General features: G+C 42.5%; 1 long non-coding RNA gene across 2 annotated transcripts in view; it reads right to left on the bottom strand.

Annotated features, from left to right (window-relative positions):
- Positions 1-704: 704 nt before the first annotated feature.
- Positions 705-22,784, bottom strand: part of LOC308199400 — a 40,950-nt gene continuing 18,870 nt past the window's right edge. Inside the window, exons 2-3 of one of the 2 annotated variants that reach the window (XR_013954609.1) lie at positions 4,202-5,302; positions 705-3,503 (exon numbers count right to left, since the gene is read on the bottom strand). This is a non-coding gene — a long non-coding RNA (uncharacterized lncRNA). The remainder of the gene's footprint in view (positions 3,504-4,201; positions 5,303-22,784) is intronic. The other variant, XR_013954610.1, reaches the window with a different exon arrangement.

The raw sequence follows: 22,784 nt of genomic DNA, 5'->3' as shown, positions 1-22,784 counted from the left end.
CAACATACAGCTTTCTGTTCCAATGGTTACTTTCTCTTTGTGTATGCTGACAACAATTAATTGGCTTTTTAGCTTTTTCATACTTTTTTCCTTCTTTTATCTGTCCATTTTACACCTCCATTTGCTATTCATTATGCTTTTAGAACTACAGTTTATCTTCTCTGAAAACATTTAGAATTGTATTACGTTTGACAAAGCTGCTTGTCTGCCTCTACTGTATGGGCTTTGTGGCTTGACTTTACTGTGGTCAAAATTAAAGAAAGTTAAAAAAAACAAGAAAAAAGAAAAAAAGCAGAGACTACAGAAGGAGCTTCAGTGTCCAAATCATCCTTGCAACCAAGCAGGAAGTCTCTCTCCGTGGTCATGCCACAGGCTGTTACGCATAGAGGTTGCACAAGTCATTTAGAAATTAGAAGAGCGTTGTGTACTTCCTGTGCAGATCTGGAACTGGCGAGGCCCTTAGTGACCCTCAGCTCCTGCCAGCCACATCTGGGGCACCTGTTAGACCTTCTGCCTGCACAGGGTTCTGCATTGTTCCAACAATTAAACATTTAGACAGTCTGACGGCTGCTCCTGGAAAGCTGGGCCTGGTATGTTCTGTCTTGGTTTCAGACTTGGAGGTCTCCCTGTATGAGGCCTTCTGTCCCTCGGTACTTCTAAGATTTCTAAGACAAAAGAAAAAGATGAACAATTGAGACATTTATTTATTTATTTTTCCCATTTTGGGTTCATCATTTTTCAGCTTCACTGTCTGTCATGGTGGAAGCAAAGATATCTTTGCAACATGTAAAGGTTCATGAATCACTAACTTTGGGTGAGAGGGACATGATGTGGTCCACAGTAAATACAACCAAGTGGCAGATGAATGAGTCCATGCTCAGTTTAATGGCTGTTTAGCTCACAGGTTCACTGTTTAGAAATGGAAGGACCTGAAGTTTAGATGTAAAACTACTTTTGAAAAGCCACAAGCCATTGACATAAGTGGCTAGATTTTCAAGTGTTCTGTCTGCATTTTCAAGTGGAGTGGCTGTAGCCAGCTGTCAAAAAGTACCAAATCCCCAGTGCCTTGAGCAACATTGCATTCATGGACAATTGCTTCTGGTGTAGTAATGAAGGTGAGCCTATTTGTGAGTCTGTCCACAGTGATGGGGCTGGCCACAATACAGAAAACAAAATGAAACAAAACTTTAACAGAGAAAGAGTTTCAAATACTAATGTGGAAAACATTTGAAAGTCCCTTTTCAACAAAATATGTTGTTTCTTTTTTTTCACCAAAATGGTGTTTTCCAGGAGGAACTGCAGCTTTTCATAATTTTCTTATATATGTCAGAAATCCCCAAAGTCCAAATCATTCTTCATCAAAAACCTTTATTGCTTTTTAAGTAAAAGTTTGGTAACAATAAATATATGCCTTTGCTAAAAGCATATACAACAACACTTTGAAAATGTTATATGCTGTTCAGATCTATTTTGTTGCTCTTCTTCCCCTAATAATTGCAGTTCTCACCTCTTAAATAGAAATCACAAAGATAGAAAAATTTTAGACACCCCAAACCATCACCTCATGGCCACTGTCCTCCCAGCTATCGAGTCATTTTTAGCCCTCAGCAAGCTGCCAAGCAAGACAATCAGAATGTAATATGTTAAGAAAGCCTCCTCTGAAACCACCTGTCCCAGCCAGAGCTTCCCGATTTTAGAAGGTTTACGGGAATTATGGTACGGATGTTGGCTGGCAGTGGAGAAGGAGAGGCAAGAGGCAGGATTCGTAATTCTCAGTCCTTTCTTTGGCCTGCATTGAGTAGGAGGAAAGGTGGATTTTGTTTCTTTGGAATCCTACTGGATAACAGTGAGGGGAGAACTGGCAAGTCATGAATGTGCGGACTGGGAAGAGCATGTCCCTGGCACACCTTGAGAAGTTTCCTGCTGCTCCCTGGAGCTGAATCTGAATTTCAAGACTGCAGGGTTGATCCCGGTTTGCCTTGCACCCTGGTGGAGATGAAAACAGACAAACCACTGGGAAGAAAAGCAGGTAAACAAAAGGCCATTTGCAAATTGAGTTGGCTCTCTTTCAAATGCATACAGAAGCAGACAGGAGCACTTCTGAAAAAATTCCCCCCTTTGAGAGCCGTAGTGCATGGGGTTCATAGCTGCATAATCTCACTAGCTGTTGCTCCGAAGGCAACTATAAATATCAGGTTGTTGCAAGAAAACCCACAAAGGTTTCCTGTTTCTTATGGTTCAAGATAAAGGTTGCACACAGCATGGGCTCTGTTCTTTAGAGCAGTTGTTTTCTAATGGGCTAGAGTGAAAGATCTACAATTAACTCAATTTCAAGCAGCTTATAAGTTTTCAAAGTAATTAAAGTCATTTGGCACAAATGGCTGTGCCACCAGAAGCTGAAAAGCGCAAAACTGTGGGCGGGTTTGGTTCAAAGCATGGTCCCACCTCCTAGAAGAGAAAAAGCACAAGACATGAGTTTCTCTTAGTGGGGAGAACCACAGGCTGGTTTGTAACCTCAGTGAAACAATGAACATGGCTGTACTTCAGCTCAGAGCAAAGGCTGGCTGCTAGCCGCTGCTGCAGCAGCAGTGGAGATTTCTGAGGCTGTGTCAAGAACCAGGGGGAAAATATTGCTCACGCTTGTAAACTCAATCTGTTTTAAGGAAAAAAAAAAAAAAAAAGATCTGGGGAAAAAAAGAGAATGACCTTTCAGCACAGTAATCTATCCACCACGGCGGATTGCATCTCCTGCACTATCCTCTTCTGGTGGCTTCTTTCCAGCTCGTTCCCCCTGAAAACAAGAGGGGCTTGAGCAATGCGAGAGAAGCAGTGAGTCAGTGTGCACGGTACTGCAGCGGTCGCCCTGCTGCCGTGTGCGTAGATGTATCTGAGCAGCCCTGGAGCACGCTCCCAGTGCCGGCGAGGAGGAGCAGCTTTGGCAACGCAGAGACAGCGTGGGCTGGGGAGAGCAGAGGAGCAGTGTGCACGCTCTGGGGACCCTGCACAAGCACAGCATGTGCCGAGAGCTGAACCTCAGCTTGCTCTAGTGATGCAGCTACGTAAGCTCATAGCCTGAGCTGAAGACAAGGGTGTTGCAGTGATGCGAACCGACTTGGAGATAAAAATCACCTCATCTCCTCTCGTACCAGGTCCCACTGGGGATGCTGCTGACACGGCTTTGAGGTTTGTGCTTGGCAGAGCTTCAGGTAGGGCACAGAGAAATGCGAGGGACTTGTGCTGGTGTACACAGTTTCAGCATCTCCCTTCAGCTGACAGACCAGGCATCCTTCTTAAAAGGAAGGCAGGAACTGGTGCTGCTTCTAAGAAGCTGTGTGCAGAGGCGCTGAAGGAGACGGCTGCTGTCCCTCGGTAAGGCTGCAACACCCCCAGCACCTCTCCCAGGCAGAAAGCAACAAACAAGTCTGGGACTGGATCACTCAAACTTGTCTCACCACAAGCTTCTCTGCTTTTTTCCACCATGTGACAGAACGGCAGTACCGCACCTGACAAAAAAAAAAAAAAAGTCAGTTTCCAAAGGCTGATGCTTGAACAACCCCCAGACTGCTGGTGAAAAGGAAGTTAGCATGAGCTGCTGTGTGAAGCATTATTTAGCTCATCTCACAGGGGAACCACACTTACATCTAGTTTTTCTAGCCCTGATACTGAAGCCCTTGAACTGAAGCTGAGAGTAAGCTTCATTTGGACCCATTATCAGCTCAAGACAGCATTGATCATGGAACTAGGAAATGCTCATCCCTGCTTGGGTGGAGGGCAAACACATTCACTAAGACACCACTATGCAGAAGCGTTAAGCAGCGGGTCTGTTGGTTACTTTAACCTCCGTGGCATGAAATCCTCAAGTAAGACCTAGTGTTTGCATTGGACTTTCACCACTGAATTTCACCTGAAAGTGTATATACACTTCACCAGCTCTTTCTTTTAAATCTTAAAACAAAGTGCAGAAACTCTTGCTCAGCTGCCCCCTAGCTTAGTGGCTGTTAAATTTCATAGACACTTTGCTTTATGAAATTCTCACAGTTCCCTTTCTGTCCAGAAGTATTCTAGTCCTGATCAGACCAGGCAACAGGATACTCCCTCATCTTTAAGCCCATTTTATAGTTAAAGCCAATGTGTTCCTCCTATTTCCTCCCCTGAGAAAGCCAGGCTGGGTAGATTTACCTTGAATATGCTTAATACTCACCAGCAGGATCTTCACAGAGTTCAGTTGCTTCATTCATTTAAAGCACTTACACAGCAGCTACAGCTTCCTTTTGTAATAACCTTATGTGCTTTCCCCACACTCTGGGCTAATTTCTGCTTACTTGTCCAAAACATTTCCCTTTCAGCTCATCCTGATGTATTTTCAGACGGTTCTGTTTTTATCTTAGATTTCTTTACTCTTGATGACAATTTGGGCATGTCTGCCTCAAGTGTCTGTGCACACACGGTAAGTCCTTCCATTAAAGACATGCAGAGGACTGTAAGGGATATCTGCCATCTGACACACATTGGCAGCTCACCCTGCTCTGCACCTTGTGAGCACACTGAGACATTCATGGCAGCCTTTCCTCATTTCCAGGTTGCTCCGTAGCCTGAAGGGTTACCCACCCACATTTTCCAGACCACAGGTTAGTCAGGATGGGACTAGTCCTAGCTCCTACTGATGAAGCAAGATCCCTGCAGTGACTGAAATGCAGAAGACACGTGGCCACAGAGGGAAAGCAAAGGAACAGAACCGAGTCTGTCTGCCTTATACAACACACAAGTAGCCAAACCACCAATTATTTAAAATACATGGGGGATGGGGCAGCACCACACTCCAATTTGCAGGTACTGCTGCTATCGAGTCAGATGCAGGATACTTGTGTATGGGACACAGCATGGGCCCATATCACATCCTGCTCCTGGGCTGAGGCTGCAGCCTGGCAGCAAGCACAGGGAGCAGGCAGCAGGACTGAGAGCACTTCACCTGACCAATGTCCTGCTCTGTGATCACTTTGAGAACCCCCTGGCAAAGCGTGCAGCTGTCAGCTGGACAGGCCTCAGGGGATCTCAGCAAATTAAGCCTGACCCAAGGTGCGCTGGGCGTTAAACTTTTGTAAAATGAAGCATCTCACCCAGGATGTAGTAGTTTAGATGGTTGATAAAAGTCTCTTTGAAGTAAGTTTTTGGTTTCAGGTTGCACCTAGCCTGATAAAAGAGAGCACTACCGTGGAAAGCAGCTATCCCACTCCTCCCTTGTCCCACCTGCAACTGCCATAGGGTGAGTCAGTTCAGCTGGAGGAGCTGGCAAAAAACAACCCTGCAAAACATAGGAAAAAAAGAAAAAATATCATTAGATCAGCCACTGCATCCTCTCATCCTCTAGCCAGACAATTACCAATTCAAGGCAGAGAGAAAAGCCAAGAAGTCTTTGGAAAGAAAATCATTTGGAAGGGCCTCCTATGAGCTGATGTGTAATGCAAACCCACAGCCTCAGGGGCCCAGGTAAGGAAAGGCAGCAGCTGAGCCTCAGGTACACCTTTCCTTCTGCCAAGACTGTTATGGGAAAGTATTCTTTGCCAGTAAGGCAGGCACATTTTAAACAGCCAGGGATATTTACTCAGTGATCTCCTACCATAACCCTCCAGGCTCCAAGGCTCCCATGTGAGCTCCTTTCAAGAGGTCTTGATGGAGCTAATGTCTCACGGGCACTCAAATCACTACAGCAGCAGACATTTCTCTGTAGGTAGAGGGTGGGATCTGCAGAGAGATCGATGTACCCTTCCTTGGCCTGATTTCTACACTGTGCTCTGCAGAGGAGAGTGGTCAGCTTGGGTTTCTCTTGACACAGAGGTGTTTGTCCTCTTACAGAGCAGGGACCAAACCCTTCCACCAGGCTGCATAATCTGGCTCAAGAAATCTGGAGACATAGGCCTATGCAGTTAAAGTGGAGAAAGCAGAAAAATACTGCACCCATAAGAAAATCTGGGACAAAAAATAGATCCTGTTCTGGGGTGGCCTGCACTCTGACATGTCCCTGTTAAACCCAGTGGAATGCAGAGATACAGAGGAAAGCAAACGTACTCGGTCCACGTACCTCATTTCTTGGCTGCACTGTTCTACTCCCTGTAGTCAAGTGTAGTGTTTTTGTTTTGGTTTTGTTTTGTTTTTCCAAATGCCATTTTAATGATTAGGATATAGTTTGTACTGCAGCAGAATTTCCTCTGCTAAGAGTGGATTCATCTCTGGTGCATGTAAATGGGCTTTTTAACTCTGCAAGAAACACTTTGTGCATTTGTGTTTTGTTTACTTGTAGTTCAAACTTAACTGTGCTTGACATGAGCCCTGACACAAAGAGATTTCCCAAATGCTAAGGGCAATCCAAAGTCACTAATCACTTTGGCAAATCCTGGCTGTAATGGTGCCTGATTTAAAGCCCAATAAAGTCGATGGAAAGAATTTCCTCTGACTTCATTGTCTGTCAACCACGTTCATAAAATTCCCATTCATGTCTGTACAAGATACCTAAGCACAGGGATGACAGAACAGGGTGCAGAAGGTTGTCAAACCACTCCCATAAAAGGTTGCCAGATGACTACTGCTTTTGATTTCCAATCAAAATCCTGTTGGGCTCTCCAGGTTTGTATGTCATTCATGTCTACTCCCAAGGATGGTGACCTACCATTTGTTTGGCATGGCTTCCACCTGTCCACAGTGCTCTGATCATCTTCATTACAAAAACAGAGTTTGGTTTAAAATGGCTTTTTCTGTTAGGTGGAAAGACCCTCTTTTTCTCCACACCTTAACAGCAGCAAGTTCTCCACCTGGCAGAGCTCCCCCAGGAGGTGCCTCCTCCCTTGCCCCCCTGCAATTGCCTTCCTGCTTCTGCAAGAAACAATTCCCGGTGTATGAGTCCACCTCCAGCAACAGGAAAGTAGAGGAGCAAACTCTTAAGTGAGACAATATTGCTCAATCCAACTTTTAAATACATGCAAGAACACGATGGCACGTCTTTGATGCATGCTTTCACATTGCACTGGCACACTCAAGCCTTGCTCTTGTTCCCCGAGTTCTCTTTTCAAGCGATGCTTCTCTATCAGTACCACTGAACGCTTCTGTTACTTCCCACAGATGGCACTTCTTCCTCTGGATAATTACTGAGAAGCTGGGTCCCAAGAGAAAGAGGGAAAAGTCTAACCTGGGTAACTGTGCAGGGTGAGGGAACGTGTCCCATGTATCACCCACACTGCTCTGCACCTCCGTCAGCACGTGGAGCTGCGCGCCAGTTGGCACATACACATCTTCCTGCCTGGACTACCAGGCTTCACCTAAAAGACAGCAAAACATCAAATCTCACTGGCTAACGCTGACACAGCTCAGCCTTCACAGTTTAAGAAACTGGAGTCAACACCTAACCCTTTCATTCTAACTGAAAATAACCTCTCTGAGAAACTGTGATGCAATTTAGGAAGAAATTCCCCATATTTGGCAACAAACTTGCCTCATTCCAGAAACCTTAAATCACGCTGACTAACCACAGGCATACTTTTGATCTGAACATTAACTCTTTTTCTTTCATTAAAGGAAATATCATCATCTCTGCTGATTCCCATATTTGAGAAGAGACAGGGGGACCCAGCTGGGAATTTCAACTTTTTGTCTGATTCATTCCTTTGCCTAATTCCTCATCTTCCTAAATAAACATTCTTCATCCTAGATGTGAAAAGAAATGCTTTCATTTTTACTTTGCAGAAATTATATTACATTAAAATAAGTCTCAGCTATGAAAACAGGCAATGTAACTGACAAGTAACTACCTGCATATACATTGCTAAAGAGAATTGACAGGAAAGTCATAAAACCAAGGCCTTGGCTCTGTTGTCACTGTTTCTCTTTATCAGCATTGTTGAGCCATTGTCCTGCAAGCTCTCTGTCTATATTTACATAGACAGATATGTCCGTGTAATAATGTCAATTATTTGGAAGAAAGGAAGAAGCTGCCAGAAAGAAAGAGAAATGATTATTTGTTTCTCATATCTAGCAAGTAAATAAAGAGGGGAGTAAATCTTTTCTTGTTCATTTTCTTCTTTTTAGATACAGAACCTCAAAGAATCTCCCAATTTGCAGAGATAAGGCTGTCCTTAAAAGCAAGTGAGAGCCTGTAGTCAAGAATGTGCAAGTTGATTAGTCAGGTTGATACTAAGTTTGGGGAATGAATTAACTCTGCTGCCAAATATGGGCAGATTTTTTTCCCCAGTCAGATTTATCTGGCTGGAAATGCTGTATTGCCTTGCTATTTCAAGGCAATCTTGAAATTTACAATGTGCCCCGAATATAGTCACAGGAGTAAAGAAAAAAAGACCTATTGCACAGTATGTTGGTGCCGGTTACTGAGCTTGAGGTTTTGTTGTGACACTGAGCTCCCCCAGGCAACTTTTTAAACAGATCTGCTATGAAAGGTGACACTCATTGTATTCCAAGGGGAGTTGATGAAACAGGTCAAGAAGCCATAGGACTTAGGCAGCTTTTTTCCTCAGCCAGTTTCCTGATGTTGAGCTAAGAAACACGCCACTAAAGTTTTCTGCACCCAAGTTGAGGAGTCCAATCCTTCACTCCACCTCTTTGGTGTCATACAAGTCATTTGCCCCTAGGCAATGGAGCCAGCCTGCTAGGAGACTGCCACAGCCCAGCATACATGCCTGCAGCTGACTTCTTCGGGAAAGCAGCTGCTGGGCATCTGAACCTTCCCCTGTACTCCGTCCCCCTTTCTGCATCCACCTATTTCACAGAGCTTTCAAGAAAATCCACTTTTCTTCCCATAACCTCCATTTGTTTTTAGCCAACAAATAATGAACAGGAAACTAATGAGCAATAGCCATTTATTGCTTAAGCTACCCCTGTGCTTTATTACTTGGCTTCCCAATCAGGGAGCCTGCTCTTTTTCAGTTCTCATTTCATTTTTGGAACAGTTCCGCGAGCTCCTCCTCCCTGGAAAGGGTCCCTGCTCTCCCTCCGTGCCCTGGGTGGCAGCAGGTCCGGCACCACCTGCCGTCCTCTCCTGCCAAGCCATTCTGAAATATGCTTCCAGCTTGGGCTCCGCTCTCACTGCTGCCTCCACCAACATTTTGGATGATTCCCACATTTCTGGCATGTCTCTGCATCCCCCTTTTTATTTTGGCGTTATAACTGCCTGGATGGAAAGACTGCCTGCTAACAGCAATTTGCTCTCTCTACTGTTTGCAGCTGGCCAAGTTCAATAAACGCTGTCCTGATGTATCTGGTCTAACATGTTGCATGCAGGCACTTGGGCTGGAAGCATGCACCCACTACCGCGCCTGCTGCATGAGCAGAGGGTTGTAGCTGGCTCCTCACTGTGACTGTGGAAGAACCCAGCAGCAGGAGGTACAGGTACAGATTTTCGGATTACAGGCCAAGGATGTTGAACCTACACACTGTCCTCCTTCCTAGGAGGAGCACATGAACCTCAGCATCCTCAAACCTTGCTACGGAGAGCAGGGTTGTTCCTGTAGGCAAGCAGCTGCACTTCCACACATATGCTAGCATCATCTTGGCAGCCAGCAGTCGGGGATGGAGGGGACAGGATAACATACAACAGGAAGGCAAGGTTATAAACAAAGGAAAAGAGAAGTGTTTGAGCAAAATGTCCAACTTCCATGAGAATTTAACTATTTAGTCCTTCCAATGCCGTATCACAGTTTCAAGACAGTGACGTGCTCTTTCCAGTGGGCAATGGTGTAACAGAAGATAAAGACTATATTTTACAATGTGCAATTATTTGTATAGCACGGGCAAGCCTTGTTCCACTATGTGCTGAACAAATACAGTGGGGAATAGCTCCCAAGAGGGGGGGGAAGGACAGAGAACACACAGAAGGACAAGTTAGTGAGAGATCGCATGCTCCTCACTCAGCACCCATTCTTCTTAATGACATTACCTGTGCTTCAAAGACTCAAAGTAATTGTAGCCTTGTGCATGTTGTTGTTCTCTGCCCCAAGGCCAGCAGTTCAATGATGTAATCTCAATTCCTCTGCAAATTTTGATAGCTGTGACCCCTATCACCATAAAGCTGTTCTGTTCAGCAATGCAGGCAGATTCGGAAAGGCAGCAGGACAGACTGTCTCTTTCCCCTCTCTAGCAATGACAAGTGATCCTGCCCAGCTGAACATGGGCTTTCCCACCAGGAAGTCTTTGCAGTAACATGTGGCTGTGTGGGACTTATTTTTACAAGACAGATGGAGCCTTCAGTTCTCATATATGTTTTAATATCTCATTATTGTTTATATGAGAAACTAAGTGGTTCTTTAAATTGAGGTCCTTTTATTTCAGGGACAGACAACGCCAGAAGCAGTAATACTTGATAAGTTCTGGGCAACAACATGGTCTTGGAGCAGGGACAGTTCATTCATTTTTGAATTTTACTTAGATCATATTTAACTGTTTCCAACTAATACTTTCTTATTTTATTTTATTTTTTTTTCTTTTCCCAAGGCAGGGGTTATTCTGATGTAGGAAAAACAGCTTTTACAGAGAAGGAGATTAGCCACTGGAACAAATGTAAAAGGAGAAAGGTGGATTCTCACTTTGGCCTTCAAACTAAGCAAAGATACACTCTGGCCAGAAGTGCTTTGAGGCTCAAAGCACTGGTAACTAGTAACTCTGCAGTACAGTGAAGCCAGAGAGGACTCAATATCTGTGACCTTCTTCTTTGTAGCTCCTCCATACCTGCTTCATATCCAATATAATACTCTTTATCTTGGTGTAGATACCCATCTCACAGGGGCAGGCTGGCAGAAGCCAAGCGGGGAAGATATGTAGCCACATCAAGCAACCAGGAATAGTCACAGTGCCTGAGGCTAAAGGGAAGGTGCTCCAGCATCCTTGTAGCTCCCCAGTACGTAGAATCATTTAGGTTGGAAAAGACCTCTAAGATCATCAAGTCCAACCATTAACAAACACTGCCAAGTCTACCACTAAACCACATCCCTCAGCTCTACCTCTACATGTTTTTTGCAGACCTCCAGGGACAGTGACTCTACTTCCCTGGGCAGCCTGTTCCAGTGCCTCACAGACAGAGTTTTGGTATCTAAGGTCCTCATAACATGCAATAACAGCTTTTCTTTGGATGTTTTGGGAGCAGAAAACTTCTGTGGGAGAGATATGAAGCAAAGAACAGATGCTTCTGCCTATGCAAGCAGTGGCAGACACGACTGCACTCGTTCCAGTCTTCATGCTCCTCAGGTACAAGACATCTTCCAGACCCCAAACTACATTCCTTTGTGTGCAAAGTAGTTTGTCAGGTTAATGCCCTGATTTCAACAGACAAAATACCCTCTGGATCAGGATGGGAGAGCAGGGGAGGAAAGGAGCAGGTTGTCTTTCTACTAGAGTTAAAAACATTTTTCCTGAGGATATTTGTCCTTTGTGGAGCCAGTCTGCCCTAGACAGTGGTCTATAAGATTCCCACTGCTAAACCATGTCCCTAAACACTACATCCACAGCTCTCTTAAAAACCTCCAGGGATGGCAACTTAACCACTTCCCTGGGCAGCCTGTTCCAATGCTTAACCACCCTTTTAGCAAAGAAATTCTTTTGATATCCAACCTAAACTTCCCCTGGTGCAACATGAGTCCATTGCCTTGCATCCTATCACTTGGCACCTGAGAAAAGAAACTGATGCAGTATGAGCAGTATCATCTATTTTCTCTGCTCTCTAACAAATTAATATATATATAGCTGCGTCTATACAGCTTGAATGCCCAAATCACTATGCTGGTTAGGAGGATTATTTTTTACAGATTTAATATAATCCAGTGCAAATGAGAATTCGGAAACACAAAGCATGATCTACAGAACAGAAGCTTATTCCTTTCTCATATGGGAAAATTGTAGGCTAACATACGCACTTTTGTGACACTTTTTCAACTGAGCAGCTTCCTTAGATCAAGAGAAAATCTAGAATATTATTTCAGAGTCTAGAATGAAGTATCAGATTTTAAGAAATATGGTAACTTTTTTTTTTTTTTTTTTTTGCTTAAGCTTCTTTTTATGACAATGAGATTTTCAAAGGTTTCCTGAAACCCACCTTTATTTCTAACCATCCTCCCAACAGAATGGAATAATGAAGTGGTCAGAGTCAGAAGACCACTAAAATCTGGAGGTAGAAAATCAGATCTGATGTACAGTATTTTATGAAGAGATATTTATGAGATGTATCCACAGAGAAAAAGCCTAAAGAAGAGCTATTCACAGACAAATGTCACGGAAAGAGTATCCAATAAGCAACATTATCTGTAATATGATTCTGTAATTATACTATCTTTTAAAAAGACAGCTATGAGTGACAATTTCCAAAGTGATAATTACCATGAATATGTCTTCTCAGTGCACGGGGAGAGCTAAATTGGATGCTTGTTGCTCAGGATAAAAAACTGTGCGTGACAAATACGAGGTACCACTCTGTCTGGACAAGCAGCAATATTTCCTTATACTGTCGTATTAATGTAATATTCTCGATACTTCAAAAACTGCACACTTCTGAACTGATTCATCTAATCACTCAATGAAAGTGTAGCTTTAAGTTTTTTTTTTTTTTAATAAGGAAAAACAGCATAAAATATGTTAAAGTTTATCAAACTGATTTGAAGACCTCAAGTCTACAAGTACCTTGGGTTTCAAAAACATCATATGAGCTACTTACTGTAGTGCCATCAAGGATATTTATGCTTTGATTAAAATGTAGCTTGACATTGCTTGTTAGAACATATAAATGGTTTAGTGACATTTATAAGGGGTTGGAAATGAACCTTTATATCCTCAATGATAAATGTGGCTCCATGCTTTGTGTATGACTTAGATCTAGTCACCTGTTGTGCTACAACTTACAACAGTTACAGCAGTAAATTTTAGTGAGAGATGGTCAGGAGAAGATTTTATTTATTTTTCAATTGTGTTTTTTAGGAAAAAAAAAATAAGCTTAATTCAGAAGACTGTGCTTAATAGATTTAATTTCAAATCTGACTAATTTTAAAGTTTCTTACTGTGTTACTTGGATTCATGGGAACAAGCATTTATATTTTGGTTTGGGCTGGACTTCCTGAAGGCCAACACTTTCCAAACAACATCTATTAGAAGGTCTTATTATTCAGCAAAGTGCAGTCTGGTCAAACTGTTTTCCAGGGAAAAAATAAGCACATCAGACTCCAAAACCACAACATCACAGGGCAGCGGATCCCAACAGAGAAACCCTGATGTGACCTAGAATGGAGCTCAAGTCAATTAAACAGACCAGAATGACATATGTGGATATTTTGGAATCAAAATGTTTCAGAGTATTTCTTTTTGTGGATTTCTTTGTTCTTTTTTGAGACAAAATAGGAAATTCAGCACTTGTATTCTCTGAAGAAAGAATTTAGAACTGAAAGTCCCATTACTTTCAAGAAACTTAGGTGTTCATTGGGACATTAGGTGGTAGATGTTTTTTTTTTTTAGAGGTTGGTTTGAGTTCTTCAAGGATTCATTGCAGATCAAATAAGGCTCCAAAGTATCAAACCTCACAGACGAAAAGAGCACGCTAGGAAAAACAAGCAACGGTAATGAACACCATTCCACAAACTGCTGTTAAACGGACTGAGCCCATCCAAATGACTGAATGCTAAGGAAAATAAATGGTTCATACTTACATTGGGTTACATGGAAAACACAACTTATTTAAATAACAATAGTCAAGTAGAGTTTCTGAAAGGGAAAGAGGCAAAAGGTACCTTATTCCTAGAAAAAGCATACTTAGCATTTTCAGGCAGTCATCAGCCAGTTCTATCCCTCTCTAGGCTCTACTGGCTTGCATCTGTTGCCTAAATTTAACCATTCAGTGCCATTAGGCAGTCAAGGGTAATCAGATGGAGATGCCTTTGGCCCTGCTAGATATTGATGCAGAGACAAGTAATTAATCCCTAGCTCTCTATTGCCTACGGCAGGAGCTTGAAGAGTAGGCGCACAGCACCTGTGCTGTAATCCCCTAAATGCAGGTCTCTGAATCTGGTGCTGATGCACCAGCCTAGAAGAAAAAACTGGAGCTATTCATGTGAGTAATGTGTTCTAGATGTGTTCATGTGAATAAAAATCACCTATTCGAGTGAATAAAGCAGTGACAGAAGCTTCAGCAGAACTAGAATCCCACCAATGTGCATGAGAGTAGCATCCTGTTTAATAAGCTTATTGGGCACAGTAACACCTTTGAGGGGCTCAAGTGGTAATAAAACTAATGAGAGAAGAGTCTGAGCTGAGTTACCAAAAGAGTAATTTCTTTCAACACCCCTTCCCCCCCATCACTTATTCTCACTGAGGCACACCTTTACCCATGCTTGGTCCCACTGAAATGGAGGGAGATGTTAAATAATGATTGATGGTAGTCAAAGTCTGGCGGCAGGAATTTAAGAGGAAGAATTGTCTCAGTGAATGCTGCTTTTGCTCAGGGAATGGGTGGAACATTAAGGTTTTCTTTCTGTGTTCATTTTTGTTTGTTTGTTTGTTTGTTTTTTGTTTTTAGTAACAGGGTCAAAATTAAATTATCTCTAAAATCCATCTGGTTTTAGGTATAGATTAAACAGTTAAGTGCCTGAATTAAGGACTGCAACCCACTAATCAGAGTGAAACATAAATAGATTTAAGACACGAAGATAAAAACTAACAAATAGTTCCAATATTAAGGAAATTCCTTCATAGCAATTATTTGCTTTTTGTAGCAAGAACATTGCTTTTCTTGAGTTATTGTTGAGACACTGGGGCACCAGTCAGACAAAAGGTGCATTCAGTACTTCAAGCACAATGTGTGTGACCTGCCTGTACAGTTTTGCAACTGTCCCTTCTCACATTGCCTGCCTTTCAGCCCTTCCCCACTCCCTGTCTCCTCCTAGTCTATTCAGGGTCAGAGAGATTGTGCTTGACTCCCTCCACTGCTATCAGGGTCACATTGCTCCAGAAAACAACCCTGAGTCTAAGAGGGGAGACGGAGGTCACCAGGCAGAAGGGGTGGATAGACTACCTCAAAATGCACTTGCTTCTCAGGACTGAAGCTTCCTGCAACAACTGTGTGAATTTAAATGGTTTCCCCTTCCTCTTTCCTATTCTTTTCCCAGAACCCCAGCCATAGCCTTGACAGAGAACTTGGTGTTAACCACAGCTCTCATCTTCTCAAAATTTTGCATTTAGTCTATGTAGGCTATGTTGTTTAGATTCCCATCCTAAAACTACACTGTGAACCCTGTCTGAGAATTTATGCAGCCAAAAGCTAACCCAGGGAAAAAAAAAAAAAAAAAAAAAAAAAGGAAGGAAAGAAGGGAGGGAGGGAAGGAGGAAGGAAGGAAGAAAACATTTTTGGTGAAACAGCATCCTTGAGCATGCACTTTGTCAAGCATCAAGGAGAGAGTGCAAGGGGAAATGTCTGGATGTGCAACCAAGTATAGGAAGAGAGCTGCAGAAATTTCACATCAGATTGGTTGTTACTGAGATGAGTGAGACAAAATGCTCATGGAAATGCTTGTATCTCTCCACTAACTACAAGAAAAATACCTGTGCAGCTATCTTGGGCTGGACACCTACATATCAAACAACTTGAATTAAGTAAAATAAATCCTTTCCCTTAAAGATACATGTGTTTTTGTGGTTAGCGCTGAGGACTGGATCCTGCCCAGATTCCTTACAGGCACACAAGTGGGAATGAAGGGAACTCTGCATCTTGCTGGGGCTCTGTTTCTTTTTACTGTGCTGGTTAAAAATCCTGTGCACAAACTAATCATGGAGTAACACCTGGCCTATTGCACAATTAGTTAAGTTAGGTATTGGGACTATTTACAGTTCTTGAGAGAGTCAGATCCTTCTTGGCAGAGAACTCCACAGATACGAGAAAATACTTCCTGCTCTGCTTTATTTGCAAGTATTGGCAAGAAGTTTTTTTTTGCTAGCAAAAGCAAGTCCATATTTGATCATTGCTGTGCATTTCTGCTTTTAGAGCTCCAGCTAATTATTAATGGGCTCCTGGCTCACATTCCTCAGTAAACAAACAAACAAACAAACAACAACAATAACAAAAACTGTATTATTGCTCTGGGCTACAAATACCTGCAACCGAAATCACAGCTCAGCAGGTGACAGGGATTCCTGATACCCACAGACTCCTGTGAAACCACGAGGACGTGTGCTGTCTCCACTCTTACACATACCTATGGTGCACTGAACCTCTCTGTCCTCAGTTTGTTTCTCAACTCCATTGCTTCACACCAGCTTGTGCACAGACACTCTCAAAAAGAGAACTCCTTGAAATTCCAAGAAAACCAATTCAGATGTAGTGATCTTCCATTAATTCAGTGTCTAGCCACATCTAATACCTCATACCTGTTTGGTTTTTACATATTGTGGTGAGGCTCTGGTTTCAATCACCAGGAAGGCTTCCTGTGATAGTTTCGTTTTCAGCTTTGAACAAAGGAATTGGGATTCCTTGCACATATGGCCACTTCCCACTGCATTCCTGAGACACAGATGTTTGGTCCAGTTACATGCTCATAAGGCTGCTGGCATTCATTTTTTTTCTGGAATGGGTTTTGTTCTAGTATAATGATAATACATCAAAGTGGGCCCACCTTTTCTTATTCATTTCATAGAACTGTTCACATTTGAAGGTTGTGTTTCCCATCAGTCAGGAGAAATGCAAGTGCCTAGAGAAGAGTTTTAATCTGCTCTTCCATTACAATGGGAAGAGTGTGTACGGATATCACCCTTCAGACCTCCAAACTTCATAGTATTCCTCCTCATACCCAGGACTTATTTCTAATGCAAAAGCTGTTGGAAAGTTTTACTATTATAGTAATATATATATATAGTCATTTTACTTTTTTTTTTTTCTTATTCAATGAAACAACTTTAATAACAGTAAACAAAAAATCACTGGAAGACTGTTCTTGCACTGGACCTAAATAGGAATGTTAAGGTGATGTGACCACTTGGTAGTGGTATAGATGTGGTTAATTCTTCCTTGCACTGGTAAAGTAAATTGGACAGCTGAAATCTGCACCTGCACTCGTCTGGAGGGCTGGGACATGAGCAGCCTGTAGCAGAGGGAGTTACAATAGTTGAGGCATGAAAAATACACTGCTACTTCTTGTGGTGTCCCTTGCTTCTGAGCTTTGCTAAGCTGAGGGCATGTGTGGAAAGGCAAGTAAATGCTAGATCACTGGCTTTCTATTGCAATTACATCTTCATCCTAAAATACTGTGAACACTGTGAAGGGGCTACATTAACTGGGACACACAGGAAGAGAGCAAACTGTGCCTCTAAATGCTTTGTGGCTTCCTGATATTTTAGCAGAACTGCAAGGCCAGGACCTACTTGTATAACCAGGGAGGTATTGACTACCCTGACCAGCTGAGGGCTGGGTGCTTCGCTGTACAAGATTTAAAACTTGTAGCAGCAGTGGTTGCTGAGATCATTTGAATCCATCTTAGAACAAGGTGACAGAGGAAAAATAAAGTTTATGTGACAAGTAAGAGTTTACCAGGGACATTTCTACAGTTTCATTCCATTCACTCCAGTGTTTCTCCCCAGTTGTCCTCCAGATGAGCTACAGTTTATAGTCTTTTGTTATGGGGATAAATTGTTTGCCAGTGGCAGGTGATGGCTCTCCCTTGCACACCTTGCTGAAAGAGGTGTCCAATGGGCTAGAAGCTCCTCCAGCATCTATGTGGCAGGGGTGGTGTGACAAGGCATACCCCACATCTTGTTCCTTTTGCATCAAGACTTTGCTGAGGGAAATGCCAAAGTGAAGTCTGTTGTGCTCTGTATACACAGACAAATTTTGTCATAAAAAGGCTCAAGATTCCTGGGCCCTGGTCTTTGGCCTTGTGATGTCCCAAAGCTAACACATACTTTGCCAGTGTGATGGCTCCTTTATCTGTTTACAAGACAGGAGACATGAGTTTTTCAAAGGTGTTTTGCTTACAGTGAAATTTTACTTTACGTTAGTTTTTCCATTCCTTGTGTTGAAACACCCTTACAGCTATAAAGGGCACTCTGTTTAGTGTGAAGTACCCTTTAAATAAACCTGCAGTAAATGATGTTCATCTCAGTTCCGCTCACCATGTAGATAAAGTATATATTATTCAAAAAGCAAGTCAGCTTCCATTATGTTGACATGAATAAAAATAAAAGGGAAAATATTACTCTACCAAAATCCAGAACCTTGACAGCCAGCGCTGCAGAAGGTTTTTGTTTCAGATTTTAAAGGACCAAATATTTCAGCTAAGCCTCCGGCTGGAGTCTGTATATTTACATAAATTCCTTTTCTTTCCCCTGGAGCCTGACCCTGTTTCCTGAGGCTTGGGTGAGAGACAGAGTTGCCTTTCTAGCTTTTGAAAGGCTTCCCTTTGCCCTCCTGCTTTCTTATTAAGTATAAATCAGAGACCCTTAAAGTCAGTCTGCACCACTTGCACTTGATAGAAGATCCCTACTTAAAGACCCTTTTCTCCATCCTTAGAAATAAGTGTTCCTTAAATTACAAGTTTTCTTTAACAAATCACTTGCATAATATTAATGCTCACCACTCAAATCCCTATGTATCGTGGGACTTTGAGACTGCAGTAGTCTGGGATCTTCCAGCTCTGTTATTTATGTCTCTCAAGTATGAATAATAACTCCTCTGATACAAATTCATCTAATGAAGGCAACTTTATTCTTAATAAATATTATGAACACTTGCAAAGTGTCACATGCAAAAAGAATCTCTCCATGTATTTCCCACCAAAGGAGAGGAGCTCTAGTGTGCATGGAAATCACTTTAAGCCCAGCTCGGGTTTCAACCTGTCACTCTGTGTGCTGAAGTGAGTGCAAGCCCTGTCCTGATACAAATTGGAAATGAAAGATGTTGACAAAAATTTCAGCTATGTGAGTAATGATTTATGACTGTTTTGCCTAGGCACCTCAACAGCGTTCATGAATAAAGCACTGGGGTTTGGGGGAGCAAATAACTCATTAGAAAAACAATTTCAACTTGATTAGAGATTATTAAGGAAAAAAAAAAAAAGGAAAGACCAGAACATTTTATGAATCAGCATGCAAGCGTGCACTTCAGTTTCCCTTCTTTAAATATCTATAGCAACATGTAAAATTTGGGTCAAATCTTAACCATAGGCACCTGCCGGTGGCAAGTTGCCAATGCACAGTGCTGCTGTCAGCAGATTGTTTCTGCAGGGTTTTGGAGCACATCTTGTATAAATGTACAGCTTGCTATGTGTGACTGGCAGATAGAGTTTCACTACGTAGCTATTATAGAAGAGCAAAATTTTCTTCTTTATTGTCTAGATGTCAACCCAAAACTCCTTTTGCAATCAACGATAAACATAATAGCTGGTTTGACCACACCTGAGAGTCTCACTTTGGGTTGGAACCCACCATGATGTCTAAATGTGAAACACATTGACACGATCCTGTAAACTTCGTGGATTTCTCCCATTCTGGACTGTCTTCATTATACAGATAATATTTTATTAAATAATAGTATGATAGAGAAAAGAGGCCCTGTTGCAGGCAAATTCTACATGATACTGAAAAGCTCTTGTACAGAATTCCTAGAATACCATTCTACATCTGAAAAGAAAAACAGATTTTCCCCTCTGTTCAGAAAATAAGATAAAAATATTTGAAATCGTTGATGTATCCATGCATATACTTGAAAATATGGCCTCTCTCAGACTTTAGGCCAAGTTTGTACTCTTAAATCCTAGCATTTCTGTAGACAGCATCTGCAGAGCCAAGCACCAAGAGCCCCACCCTGCTGGAAAGCGGTCCTCCCAGATGTCCTTTCATTCTAGACATGCCCATTCAGACACAGCTTTCACAGCCATTTAATACAATCAGCCCTTACAATCTTCCTTTCACATCACCATCCAGTCTGTTGCGCACATGCAAGCCAATTTTACACTGCAATTGTCCCCTCATTTCTGAGCATCACATCAGCCCCATTTTCACTCTGAGAAAGCTAAATCCTTTTTTTCAGACTGCCATGAAACTGAGAGAACTTTATATAACCTGTATGTTGAGGAGGGAGCAGGAGAGACAATTGGAGCAGGAGAGAAAATTGCAGCAAAGCTCAGAAGCTCCTAGAAGGAAGACTTCCTTCTGCTTTCTCCTCTATGCCCACCTTTCATCAGACCCAGTTAGTAGATGTAAGAAGGTGTGAGTAGCTTTAAAGAGTAATGATAGATGTAAGGAGACCTAAATACTATGCATGTGATCCTGCACCCCATCTTTAGGAGATGCAGACCAGAATCTGAAGGGAGTCCTTAAGGTTTTTGTAACCTAGGGCCAATTTTACTCACCTGGATCCCTGTTTACAAGAAGAGTTCTCAGAAGGTTTTCATGTTTATTCTTTCTGCTGTTAAAATCAGGGAGTGCTAGGATCCCTTTACAAATTTCTGGCCCTTTATGCTGTGAATGCAGTCCAAACTGGGACAGTGACCCTTGTCCTCAGCTTTGCCTTTTTGTCCTCTGAGAAAAAGAAAACCCTGAACAGCTTGTTTGTCTAATACAAGCATAAAATACAGCACCCTGCTGTTGTAGTTTTGCACACCGATGTGACTAGTGACTTAATCAGACATTGGGAACACTAATACTGCCCTGTGGTATATTCCGGCCAAGATGTTGTCTGAAGAACAGAGATAAGGGATATCAAATGTGGTAGGTAGGCAAAAAAGTTTTCTTAGCAATAACAGCCACATAAAAACTCTCCAGCTGATGCTCTAACAAGGAAATAGTTGATGAGAAGTGCTAATAGCACAGGAGTGAAATCAGAGAGCCCCTCATAGGCAAAATAAATTATATGAGCAGAGTGAGTGTCTGCTTTAAGCAGTTTCCAGATTATCTGGGAGTTTGAAAACCTTGACATAAATGGCTTTCATGGCTTTGGCAGCTTAACTTCTGCTTAACAACACCAACGCTACTCCTTTGTATTTTAGCAACATTTCAGTGCAGTTCATGACATAAAAGAGCAGTCACTCTGCAATTATTCATTACAGTCCCTATGAAGCTCTAGTCACACCTGAGAAATGCGAGCAGTCCTTTTGGCCCTGGAGGCAAAAAAAGGCCTGAGAGCCTGCAGTCTGTATGGCTGTGATGGTGATGCTAATGTGCTGGTTTCAGACAGCTGGGCTGTGAGATCAGCGGTGGGGCACCATGGGGCTACGCAACCTTAGGTAAGAGGTGCAGGGCAGATGTGAAGGACACAGCTGTACACTTCTGCCTCAGGATGCTCCCTGGCCAGCCATGCCTCTTGGCTGCCCACTAACCTCAGTGGGAGTCTGCAGATCGATAAATATCGGGGAATCTTATATAAGCCTATTGCAGATCATTGGTTTGAGTGAGCTGTACTGCTCCAGAAATATCCTCAAAAAATGCTGCTCACGCTGTCCAAGCATGTACAGGACCCCAGGCCCTGCATGTTCTCAATGCTTTTTCAGTGACCAGACTTCATCACACTTGGCTGCTGTGGGTTAATACAACGATATCATGTTCAACCAGATCAGCTGTCACATCAGCTCTCCATTTTCATACAAACAGCCAACAACAGTTATTTCCACTTGCAGCACTCACCAGCTAAGTCAAATTTTCCACTAATATTTTAACACCAAGGTCATTTCATTGACAGAAGCTAAAGGAAGCAAATTCCAAATTCTAAATAAACATTCATTGTTTATGCAGTTCATATTTAAAGCATCTCTAACAAAATCATCAAATTTGTGATTTTCTTTTTCTGTGGATGACCGACCTATCTCAATTCTAAGCTGCCTCTTTCACTGCATCTCACATGTAACAACATTGATTAAAAATTTCACTTCTCTGCAGCAGCACTCAATCATTCCTTGGTATCTGCATACTTTTTACTAATTCAGTGCCTATGACTGGAAAGTCAGATGATTTCTTACTAGGAAAATACTAATGTCATATTAAAACAATACTGATTGCGTTACTGATGTTGAGGCTGTGCACAAAGCAAGCATTGTGCATTTTTATCAACTTAAGAATAGCAAACAAAAGACCAGATTCTGGTTAAAGAAATATATGTACTAGTAGTCATCCTGATGTTCTGACTATTGCTAAACTTAATGATAAGTAGACTGCTAAATTGGGCAGGTTGCTCTTAATCTCTTCTGGCAAATATGTTCAGCTTGGCATAAATAATTAAATATCCAAACATGGATTTGAGACTGGCTGTTCTGCCTCCCAAGAAAATGCTTTCCCAAACTAACTTCACTTTCTCCTTGCGTGACCCAGCAGCACTTAATTATTTATGCCAAACCTAGGAGAGATTGCAATAGCGTGCCCACCATGAGTTCCCAAAGCACCCCTTGGGAGTGGGAAGTCTAAACAGTCCTGTCTCTGCTTCTGTAAGGAAAGAGTGGTCACATTGCATGTGTGTGCATCCCCACTGCTGCTGGATCTAAGGTGTCAGGTTTCTGTACTGCCCATTGGATTGTGTCCCAGAGGTGAAGCAGTCAAGGTCTTCACCTCTTGCACTCAAGTACAGTGGTCACAATGTGGTTGCTCATTACTCCGTGGACAGACACACGGACCTTGAGAGGAAGGACTTGTCTCTGTGGTTTTGTGCGGCAGAGTAGCAATGTGGGGATGTAAAACCTCTGAATCCCCCTGGGAATCTGGCCCATGATTCATGGCACTGCTCAGATGCTGATTCCAGAGTATGATTTCAGCATGGGCCCTGTACCATGAGTAGCTACCCA

This window comes from Anser brachyrhynchus, assembly GCF_964034855.1.
Source record: "Anser brachyrhynchus genome assembly, chromosome: 1".
NCBI lineage: Eukaryota > Metazoa > Chordata > Aves > Anseriformes > Anatidae > Anser > Anser brachyrhynchus.
Note: the sequence above shows the minus strand (reverse complement) of the source record. Positions and strands in the feature narration are given on the sequence as shown.